General features: G+C 42.5%; 1 protein-coding gene across 3 annotated transcripts in view; it reads right to left on the reverse strand.

Moving 5' to 3' along the window:
- Window positions 1-12,196, reverse strand: part of LOC128645441 (neurabin-1) — an 824,161-nt gene that overhangs the window by 180,195 nt on the left and 631,770 nt on the right. The gene's annotated exons all lie outside the window — the stretch shown is intronic.

Raw genomic sequence — 12,196 nt, forward strand, 5'->3', positions numbered from 1 at the left:
TATGCAGCTCTGCTGGGTGAATCCTCTTGCATTTCCTGTTGGGGAGGAGTTATATCCCAGAAGTAATGATGACCCGTGGACTGATCACACATAACAGAAGAAAAAGGAGGCGTTGATAAATACAAACTATCACCAGAAAAAAATAATAGGATGGGGTCTCGTGGATTTACCACAATGAAATAAATTATTTATCACGTAATCAAATTATATTTTCTTTCACATAGGTGGTGAGAATCCACAATTTAATATTGCTGGGAAACTAATGCCCAAGCAGTGAAGTCCATGAGGGCGGGACCAGCATCATATCATCTATTATTTTTTAACCATTTTTTTCCCACAATATTAAAAAGAGCTTAATATATTATAGTTTTCTTTTTTTTTTTAAATCATGCAAACAACAATGGAAAAAAGTCCCACATCAAAAAGTATCAGCCTGAAGGACTTTCCTACAAAAGGCAGATTCAGAAGAAAGAAAAAACATTAAAATGGTAGAATTTAGTGAAAGTATGGAAAGAAGACTAAGTGGTTGCCTTGCAAATCTGATCTACAGAGGAATCATTTTTAAAGGCCCAGCAAGTGGCAACTGACCTAGAAGAATAGGAGGAGGCTGACCCACCTTCACATAAGCCTTCTGAATCAAAAGCTCAAGCCAAGAAAACAGCAGTAGCTTTCTTACCCTTCCTAGAACCAGAAAAATTAACAAACCAACTAGAAGTTTGCCTGAAATCCTAAGTTGCTTACAAATAGTACTTCAAAGCCTTGACAAAATAGAAATTATGGAGTAGCCTCTTAGGATAAGGACAAAAAAGAAGGAACAACAATTTCCCTATTGTCCAAGGACACCACCTTGGGCAAAAAGTCAAACTTGGTTCTCAAAACTGCCTTATCCTGATGAAAAATAAGATAAGAATAATTACAAGAAAGAGCAGATAGCTCTGAAAGTCTTCTGGTAAAAGAAAAAGCCAAAAGAAACAAAACATTAAAAGAAAATCTTGATATCCACCTTATGCATGGGCTCAAAAGGTGAAGCCTGAAAAATTACAAGGGTGAGAGCTTGGTTTTATGACAGGTTTAATTCTGTACAAAACAGTGAATATTAGGAAGATTATCAATCTTCTTATGAAACAAAACTGAAAAGGCAGAAATCTGACCCCTGCAAGAACTGGAGGGAAAACCTTTATCCAAAACATGCTGCAAAATCTTTGGAATTTGTAAGGAATGCCAGGAAAAAAAACAATATTCAAACACCATGAAATATAAGCCTTCCAAAACTATAGATCTTCCTAGTCACAGGTTTATGGGCCTGAATCAAAGGCTCAACAATAGACTATGAAAAACCCCTCTGCCTAAGAACTAAGCGTTCAATTTCCATGCCATTAAGCTTGGAGATTTGAGATCCTGAAGATAAAATGGACCTTGAGACAGAAGATCCTATCAAAGAGGAAGAGGCCATTGAGGACAACTGGATTTCTGAACCAGATCCGTAAACTAAGTACGGCAAGGACAAGCTGTAGAAATAAATATTACAGATGCTCCCTCCTGTCTGATTCTGGCAAATACCCTTGGCAGGAGAACCAGGGGAGGAAAAAAACATAATTTATGCTTACCTGATAAATTTATTTCTCTTGTAGTGTATTCAGTCCACGGGTCATCCATTACTTATGGGATTATATCTCCTTCCCAACAGGAAGTTGCAAGAGGATCACCCAAGCAGAGCTGCTATATAGCTCCTCCCCTCACACGTCATATCCAGTCATTCGACCGAAACAAGACAAGAAAGGAGAAACCATAGGGTGCAGTGGTGACTGTAGTTTGAATTAAAATTTAGATCTGCCTTAAAAGACAGGGCGGGCCGTGGACTGAATACACTACAAGAGAAATAAATTTATCAGGTAAGCATAAATTATGTTTTCTCTTGTTAAGTGTATTCAGTCCACGGGTCATCCATTACTTATGGGATACCAATACCAAAGCTAAAGTACACGGATGATGGGAGGGACAAGGCAGGAACTTTAAACGGAAGGAACCACTGCCTGTAGAACCTTTCTCCCAAAACAGCCTCCGAAGAAGCAAAAGTGTCAAATGTGAAACATTTTGAAAAAGTGTGAAGTGAAGACCAAGTTGCAGCCTTGCAAATCTGTTCAACAGAGGCCTCATTCTTAAAGGCCCAGGTGGAAGCCACAGCTCTAGTGGAATGAGCTGTAATTTTTTCAGGAGGCTGCTGTCCAGCAGTCTCATAGGCTAAGCGTATTATGCTACGAAGCCAAAAGAAGAGAGAGGTAGCCAAAGCTTTTTGACCTCTCCTCTGTCCAGAGTAAACGACAAACAGGGAAGGGATTTTGACGAAAATCTTTAGTTGCCTGCAAATAGAACTTCAGGGCACGGACTACGTCCAGATTATGCAAGAGTCGTTCCTTCTTTGAAGAAGGGTTAGGACACAGTGATGGAACAACAATCTCTTGATTGATATTCCTGTTAGAAACTACCTTAGGTAAGAACCCAGGTTTAGTACGCAGAACTACCTTGTCTGAATGGAAAATCAGATAAGGAGAATCACAATGTAAGGCAGATAACTCAGAGACTCTTCGAGCCGAGGAAATAGCCATCAAAAACAGAACTTTCCAAGATAACAGCTTAATATCAATGGAATGAAGGGGTTCAAATGGAACACCTTGAAGAACTTTAAGAACTAAGTTTAAACTCCACAGCGGAGCAACAGTCTTAAACACAGGCTTAATCCTAGCCAAAGCCTGACAAAAAGCCTGAACGTCTGGAACTTCTGCCAGACGTTTGTGTAGAAGAATAGACAGAGCAGAAATCTGTCCCTTTAACGAACTAGCAGATAAGCCCTTTTCTAAACCTTCTTGTAGAAAAGACAATATCCTAGGAATCCTAACCTTACTCCATGAGTAACTCTTGGATTCGGACCAGTATAAATATTTACGCCATATCTTATGGTAAATTTTTCTGGTAACCGGTTTCCGAGCCTGTATTAAGGTATCAATAACCGACTCCGAGAAGCCACGCTTTGATAGAATCAAGCGTTCAATCTCCATGCAGTCAGCCTCAGAGAAATTAGATTTGGATGATTGAAAGGACCCTGAATTAGAAGGTCCTGCCTCAGAGGCAGAGACCATGGTGGACAGGACGACATGTCCACTAGGTCTGAATACCAGGTCCTGCGTGGCCACGCAGGCGCTATCAGAATCACCGATGCTCTCTCCTGTTTGATCTTGGCAATCAGTCGAGGAAGCATCGGAAATGGTGGAAACACATAAGCCATGTTGAAGACCCAAGGGGCTGTCAGAGCATCTATCAGCACCGCTCCCGGGTCCCTGGACCTGGATCCGTAACAAGGAAGCTTGGCGTTCTGGCGAGACGCCATGAGATCCAGATCTGGTTTGCCCCAACGATGAATCAGTTGAGTGAAGACCTCCGGATGAAGTTCCCACTCCCCCGGATGAAAAGTCTGGCGACTTAGAAAATCCGCCTCCCAGTTCTCCACGCCTGGGATGTAGATCGCTGACAGATGGCAAGAGTGAGACTCTGCCCAGCGAATTATCTTTGAGACTTCCAACATTGCTAGGGAACTCCTGGTTCCCCCTTGATGGTTGATGTAAGCCACAGTCGTGATGTTGTGCGACTGAAATCTGATGAACCTCAGAGTTGCTAACTGAGGCCAAGCTAGAAGAGCATTGAGTATTGCTCTCAACTCCAGAATATTTATTGGGAGGAGTTTCTCCTCCTGAGTCCATAATCCCTGAGCCTTCAGGGAGTTCCAGACTACGCCCCAACCTAGAAGGCTGGCATCTGTTGTTATAATCATCCAATCTGGCCTGCGAAAGGTCATACCCATGGACAGATGGACCCGAGAAAGCCACCAGAGAAGAGAATCTCTGGTCTCTTGGTCCAGATTTAGCAGAGGGGACAAATCTGAGTAATCCCCATTCCACTGACTTAGCATGCATAATTGCAGCAGTCTGAGATGCAGGCGCGCAAATGGCACTATGTCCATTGCCGATACCATTAAGCCGATTACTTCCATGCACTGAGCCACTGACGGGCTTGGACTGGGCAAAATTTCCCTCTTGTTTTGCATTAGAGGGAGTTGATGCCGCGCTCGTCTTAAAGTTTCGAAAGGCACGAAAATTAGTTTGTTTGGTCCTTAATTTGTTGGACCTATCCTGAGGAAGGGCATGACCTTTTCCTCCAGTAATATCAGAAATGATCTCCTTCAGTCCAGGCCCGAATAGGGTCTGCCCCTTGAAGGGAATGTTGAGAAGCTTAGACTTTGAAGTAACGTCAGCTGACCAGGATTTAAGCCATAGCGCCCTATGCGCCTGTATAGCAAAACCTGAGTTCTTAGCCGTTAGTTTGGTTAAATGAACAACGGCGTCAGAAACAAATGAATTGGCTAGCTTAAGCGCTTTAAGCTTGTCAAGTATATCATCTAATGGAGTTTCTACCTGTAAGGCCTCTTCCAGAGACTCAAACCAGAAGGCCGCAGCAGCAGTGACCGGGGCAATGCATGCAAGAGGCTGGAGAATAAAACCTTGTTGAATAAACATTTTCTTAAGGTAACCCTCTAACTTTTATCCATTGGATCTAGGAAAGCACAACTGTCCTTGACGGGAATAGTTGTATGCTTAGCTAGGGTAGAAACTGCTCCCTCCACCTTAGGGACCGTTTGCCATAAGTCCCATGTAGCGGTATCTATTGGAAACATTTTCTTAAAAATAGGAGGGGGAGAGAACGGTACACCTGGTCTATCCCATTCCTTAGTAATAATTTCTGAAAACCTTTTAGGTATTGGAAAAACATCAGTGTAAACAGGCACTGCATAGTATTTATCCAATCTACACAATTTCTCTGGCACTATAATGGTATCACAGTCATCCAGAGTAGCTAAAACCTCCTTGAGCAACACACGGAGGTGTTCAAGCTTAAATTTAAATGTAGACATATCAGAATCAGGTTGAAGCATCTTCCCTGAGTCAGAAAAATCACCCACAGAAAGAAGCTCTCCTGCCTCAGCTTCTGCATATTGTGAGGGGATATCAGACATAGCTACTAAAGCGTCGGAGAGCTCTGTATTTTTTCTAGTCCCAAAGCTGTCTCGCTTTCCTTGTAACCCTGGTAGTTTGGACAATACCGCTGTAAGTGTATGATCCATAACTGCCGCCATGTCTTGTAAAGTAAACGCCATGGGCGCGCAAGATGAACTTGGCGCCACTTGAGCGGGAGTCCCTTGAGCGGGAGTCAAAGGTTCTGACACGTGGGGCGAGTTAGTCGGCATAACTTCCCCCTTGTCAATTTCCTCTGGTGATAAATCTTTTAAAGACAGAATATGATCTTTATAACAAAGTAAAATCAGTACATTTGGTACACATTCTAAGAGGGGGTTCCACAATGGCTTCTAAACATAATGAACAAGGAGTTTCCTCTATGTCAGACATGTTTAAACAGACTAGCAATGAGACCAGCAAGCTTGTAAAACACTTTGATAAATGTAAACAAGCAAAAAATAAAAACGGTACTGTGCCTTTAAGAGAAACAATTTTTGTCAGAAAGTGAAAAACAGTGATAAAAAGCAGTAAATCTTACGAAATTTTTACAGTGTGTATAATAGACTAACAGAGCATTGCACCCACTTGCAAATGGATGATTAACCCCTTAGTTTCAAAACCGGATCAAAAAAACGATATAAACGTTTTTTAACAGTCACAACAAACTGCCACAGCACTGCTGTGGCCCTACCTGCCCATACAACGACTTTTGAAGGCACAAGTGTTCAGGGGACTCCTTCAGGGAAACTGGATGTCTCAAGCTGCAAAAACTACTGCACGATTTAAGCCTGAAATTAGGCCCCTCCCAACCTGTACTCACAGTGAGAGGGCCATAAAAAACTATCCCTAGGCAAAATCTAGCCAGCCATGTGGAAAAAACTGGGCCCCAATAAAGTTTTATCACCAATATGAAGCATTTAGAAGTTTTAATAACCTGGACTCCGTCAGGTAAATTTTCATCTCTACAGAATCTATAAGAGTCCCTAGAAAGGAGACTCTTGTGAGTGGTGATAGAGAACTATTTTCCACGTTCACTTTCCACCCATGCGACCTCAGAAATGCCAGAACTATCTCTGTATGAGACTTTGCCATTTGAAAGCTTGACGCCTGTATCAGGATGTCGTCTAGATACAGAGCCACCGCTATGCCTTGCGGTCTTAGAACCGCCAGAAGTGAGCCCAGAACCTTTGTAAAGATTCTCGGGGCCGTAGCCAACCCGAAGGGAAGAGCTACAAACTGGTAATGCCTGTCCAGAAAGGCAAACCTTAGGTACCGATAATGATTTTTGTGAATCGGTATATGAAGGTAGGCATCCTTTAAGTCTACTGTGGTCATGTATTGACCCTCTTGGATCATGGGTAGGATGGTTCGAATAGTTTCCATTTTGAATGATGGAACTCTTAGGAATTTGTTTAAGATTTTTATGTCTAAGATTGGTCTGAAGGTTCCCTCTTTCTTGGGAACCACAAACAGATTTGAGTAAAACCCTTGCCCTTGTTCCGTCCGCGGAACTGGGTGAATCACTCCCATTACTAAGAGGTCTTGCACACAGCGTAGAAATGCCTCTTTCTTTATTTGGTTTGCTGATAACCTTGAAAGATGAAATCTCCCTTGTGGAGGAGATGCTTTGAAGTCCAGAAGATATCCCTGAGATATGATCTCCAACGCCCAGGGATCCTGGACATCTCTTGCCCAAGCCTGGGCGAAGAGAGATAGTCTGCCCCCCACTAGATCCGTTTCCGGATAGGGGGCCCTCTCTTCATGCTGTCTTAGGGGCAGAAGAAGGCTTTCTGGCCTGCTTGCCCTTGTTCCAGGACTGGTTAGTTTTCAAGCCCTGTCTATAACGAGCAACAGGTCCTTCCTGTTTTGGAGCGGAGGAAGTTGATGCTGCTCCTGCCTTGAAGTTACGAAAGGCACGAAAATTAGACTGTTTGGCCTTTGACTTGGCCCTGTCCTGAGGAAGAGTATGACCCTTACCTCCAGTAATGTCAGCAATAATTTCTTTCAACCCTTTGAAAGGAATATTAAGCAATTTAGATTTAGAAGTCACGTCAGCTGACCAGGTTTTAAGCCATAGCGGTCTGCGCGCCTGGATGGCGAATCCGGAGTTCTTAGCCGTTAGTTTGGTCAAATGTACAACGGCATCAGAAACAAATGCATTAGCTAGCTTAAGTGCTTTAAGCTTGGCCATAATCTCATCCAATGGAGCTGTGCGAATGGCCTCTTCCAGAGACTCAAACCAGAATGCCGCAGCAGCAGTGACAGGCGCAATGCATGCAAGGGGCTGTAAGATAAAACCTTGTTGAACAAACATTTTCTTAAGGTAACCTTCTAATTTTTTATCCATTGGATCCGAAAAAGCACAGCTATCCTCCACCGGGATAGTGGTACGCTTAGCTAAAGTAGAAACTGCTCCCTCCACCTTAGGGACCGTCTGCCATAAGTCTCGTGTGGTGGCGTCTATTGGGAAAAATTTTCTAAATATAGGAGGTGGGGAAAAGGGCACACCGGGTCTATCCCACTCCTTGCTAATAATTTCTGTAAGTCTTTTAGGTATAGGAAAAACGTCAGTACACACCGGTACCGCAAAGTATCTATCCAACCTACATACTTTCTCTGGAATTGCAACCGTGTTACAATCATTCAGAGCAGCTAATACCTCCCCTAGCAATACGCGGAGGTTCTCAAGCTTAAATTTAAAATTAGAAATCTCTGAATCCGGTCTCCCTGGATCAGATCCGTCACCCACAGAATGAAGCTCTCCGTCCTCATGTTCTGCAAATTGTGACGCAGTATCAGACATGGCTCTCACATCATCAGCGCGCTCTGTCCTTAACCCAGAGCTATCGCGCTTGCCTCTTAATTCTGGCAATTTAGATAATACCTCTGTCATAACAGCAGCCATGTCTTGCAAAGTGATTTGTATGGGCCTCTCTGATGCACTTGGCGCCACAATATCACGCGCCTCCTGAGCGGGAGGCGAAGGTACTGACACGTGAGGAGAGTTAGTCGGCATAACTTCCCCCTCGTTGTCTGGTGATAATTTCTTTACCGATATAGATTGACTTTTATTCAAAGTGACATCAATACATTTAGTACACATATTTCTGTGGGGCTCCACATTGGCCTTCAAACATAGTGAACAAACAGATTCATCTGTGTCAGACATGTTTAAACAGACTCGCAATGAGACTAGCAAGCTTGGAAAATCCTTTCAAATAAATTTACAAGCAATATAAAAAACGCTACTGCGCCTTTAAGAAGCACAAAAAAACGTCACAGTTGAAATAACAATGAACCAAATCAGTTATAGCAACCAAATTTTCACAGTAAATGTATTAAGTTAGAAAAGTATTGCACCCACTAGTAAATGGATGATTAACCCCTTAATACCCAAAAACGGATAATCAATTTAACAATTAACGTTTTTATCACAAACACACTGTCACAGGTCTGCTGTGACTGATTACCTCCCTCAAAATGACTTTTGAAGACCCCTGAGCTCTCTAGAGACGTCCTGGATCAAGGAGGAAGAAGCAGGAAGACTGAAACTGAATTTTTACTGCGCAAGAAAGCGCTAAAATAGGCTCCTCCCACTCCTATTACAATAGTGGGAAACCTTAATTAATCGTTTCTGTATAGAAATAAACAACAGCCATGTGGAAAATCATGCCCCAAAAGATTTATCACCAAAGTACCTCACAAAAAACGAATAACATGCCAGTAAACGTTTTAACCCCTTAACGACTGAGGACGTGGAGGGTACGTCCTCAGAAAAAAGGCAGTTAAAGCCTGAGAGCGTACCCTGCACGTCCTCAGTGTGGAAAGCAGCTGGAAGCGATCCTGCTCGCTTCCAGATGCTTTCCGGTTATTGCAGTGATGCCTCGATATGGAGGCATCCTGCAATAACCTTTGTAAGCCATCCGGTGCAGAGAGAGCCACTCTGTGGCCCTCTCTGCACCGGAGATCGGTGGCTTACTGCGTTGGTGGGTGGGAGCCGGACCGGGAGGCGGCCATCGATGGCCCTGGCGATGTGAAGGGGGGCGGGATCGTGGGCGGGGGTGGCTGGGGGCGCGCGCGCGTGCACGGGAGGGTGGGGGCGGGCGCGTGCACGGGTAGGGAGCGGGTGGGAACCGCTACACTACAGAAAATGCTAAAATAAAAAATGTTAAAAAAAATGTAAAAAAAAAAATGATCAGCAAAGTGGTGGGGGTTTGTCTGTGTGTGTGGGGGGGGGGAAGCTACACTACAGAAAAATAAAAACAATAAAAAAAAAAAAAGCACTTTTTATTGCAAACTGGGTACTGGCAGACAGCTGCCAGTACCCAAGATGGCCCCCAATAAGGCAGAGGGGAGGGTTAGAGAGCGGTTTTGGGGGGGGGGGGGGGATCAGGGAGGTTGGGGGCTAAGGGGGGGATCCTACACAGTAGCATATGTAAATATGCTAACAATTTTTTATTTTTTTTAAAAACCCTTTTATTTTAGTACTGGCAGACTTTCTGCCAGTACTTAAGATGGCGGGGACAATTGTGGGGTGGGGGAGGGAAGGGAGCTGTTTGGGAGGGATCAGGGGGTGGGATGTGTCAGATGGGAGGCTGATCTCTACACTAAAGCTAAAATTAACCCTGCAAGCTCCCTACAAACTCCCTAATTAACCCCTTCACTGCTAGCCATAATACACGTGTGAGGCGCAGCAGGATTTAGCGGCCTTCTAATTACCAGAAAGCAACTCCAAAGTCATATATGTCTGCTATTTCTGAACAAAGGGGATCCCAGACAAGCATTTACAACGATTTGTGCCATAATTGCACAAGCTGTTTGTAAATGATTTCAGTGAGAAACCTAAAATTGTGAAAAATTTTATGTTTTTTTTAATTTGATCGCATTTGGCGGTGAAATGGTGGCATGAAATATACCAAAATGTGCCTAGATCAATACATGGGGTTGTCTACTACACTACACTAAAGCTAAAATTAACCCTACAAGCTCCCTAAAAGCTCCCTAATTAACCCCTTAACTGCTGGGCATAATACACTTGTGGTGCACAGTGGCATTTAGCGGCCTTCTAATTACCAAAAAGCAACGCCAAAGCCATATATGTTTGCTATTTCTGAACAAAGGGGATCCCAGAGAAGAATTTACAACCATTTATGCCATAATTGCACAAGTTGTTTGTAAATAATTTCAGTGAGAAATCGAAAGTTTGTGAAAAAATGTGTGAAAAAGTGAACAATTTTTTGTATTTGATAACATTTGGCGGTGAAATGGTGGTATGAAATATACCAAAATTGGCCTAGATCAATACTTTGGGATGTCTACTAAAAAAAAATATATACATGTCAAGGGATATTCAGGGATTCCTGAAAGATATTAGTGTTCTAATGTAGCTAGCGCTAATTTTAGAAAAAAATGGTTTGGAAATAGCAAAGTGCTACTTGTATTTATGGCCCTATAACTTGCAAAAAAAGCAAAGAACATGTAAACATTGGGTATTTCTAAACTCAGGACAAAATTTAGAAACTATTTAGCATGGGTGTTTTTTGGTGGTTTTAGATATGTAACAGATTTTGGGGGTCAAAGTTAGAAAAAGTGTGTTTTTTTTTCCATTTTTCCTCATATTTTATCTTTTTTTTATAGTAAATTATAAGATATGATGAAAATAATGGTATCTTTAGAAAGTCCATTTAATGGCGAGAAAAACGGTATATAATATGTGTGGGTACAGTAAATGAGTAAGAAGAAAATTACAGCTAAACACAAACACCGCAGAAATGTAAAAATAGCCTTGGTCCCAAACGGACAGAAAATGAAAAAGTGCTGTGGTCATTAAGGGGTTAAACATACACTTTAAAAGTTAGATAGTGTTATTAATAAGCCTGCTACCAGTCGCTTCTACTGCAGTTAAGGCTTATACAATACTTCAGTATTAACAGTATTTTCTTAGTCAAATTCCATTCCTTAGAAAATAACTTATTGTACATACATTCATCAGCCTGATACCAGTCGCTGCTGCATTTAAGGCTGTACTTACATTACATCGGTATCAGCAGTATTTTCTTAGTCAATTCCATTCCTTAGAAAAATAATTTACTGCACATACCTTGTTTGCAGGATTCCCCACATGCTATTCCCTTTCTGAAAGTTACCCCACTCCTCAGAATGTGCGAGAACAGCCAGTGGATCTTATTTACTTCTGCTAAGATCATAGAAAACGCAGGCAGATTCTTCTTCTAAATACTGCCTGAGAACAAACAGCACACTCCGGTGCCATTTAAAATAACAAACTTTTGATTGAAGAAATAAACTAAGTATAAAAAACACCACAGACCTCTCACAACGACCTATCTAGTTGAGTTGCAAGAGAATGACTGGATATGACGTGTGAGGGGAGGAGCTATATAGCAGCTCTGCTTGGGTGATCCTCTTGCAACTTCCTGTTGGGAAGGAGATATAATCCCATAAGTAATGGATGACCCGTGGACTGAATACACTTAACAAGAGAAACTATGCTAGTCAAAAAGACCAAAGAGCTACTAGAGCATCCACAAAATCGGCCTGATGATTCCTTGAACCTCGCAAAGTACCTGCGAAGTTTGTTGTTCACCCGAGAAGCCATTAGATCTAACTCTGGGAGACAACAAGCTCCACAATTTGACAGAAAACATCCAGATGTAGAGACTTCTCCCCTGGATGTAATTAAGCTTTCTAGTTGCTACCCCATGAAATATGAACTGCAGATATAAGGCAACAATTGCTCTCTGCCCAAGAAAGAATATAAAACACTTCCTTCATGGCTAGTGAACTGTGATTGACATATGCTACTGCTGTAACATTGTCTGACTGAAAACACAGATGAGGCTCCTTTCTCAACAGAGGCCAACTCTGAAGGGCCATGAAAAGCCAAAATATTTATTAGGAGGCCAAACTCCCTGTGCTCTCAGAGTACCCCCAACTGCACCCTAACCAGAAAGACTTGTGATCAAATTCCAACAAAAACAGAATTTATGTTTACCTGATAAATTTCTTTCTCCTACGGTGTGTCCGGTCCACGGCTTCATCCTTACTTGTGGGATATTCTCAATCCCTACAGGAAGTGGCAAAGAGAGCACACAGCAGAGCTGTCCATATAG

This window comes from Bombina bombina, chromosome 1 (genome assembly GCF_027579735.1).
Source record: "Bombina bombina isolate aBomBom1 chromosome 1, aBomBom1.pri, whole genome shotgun sequence".
In the NCBI taxonomy this organism is placed as follows: Eukaryota; Metazoa; Chordata; class Amphibia; order Anura; family Bombinatoridae; genus Bombina; species Bombina bombina.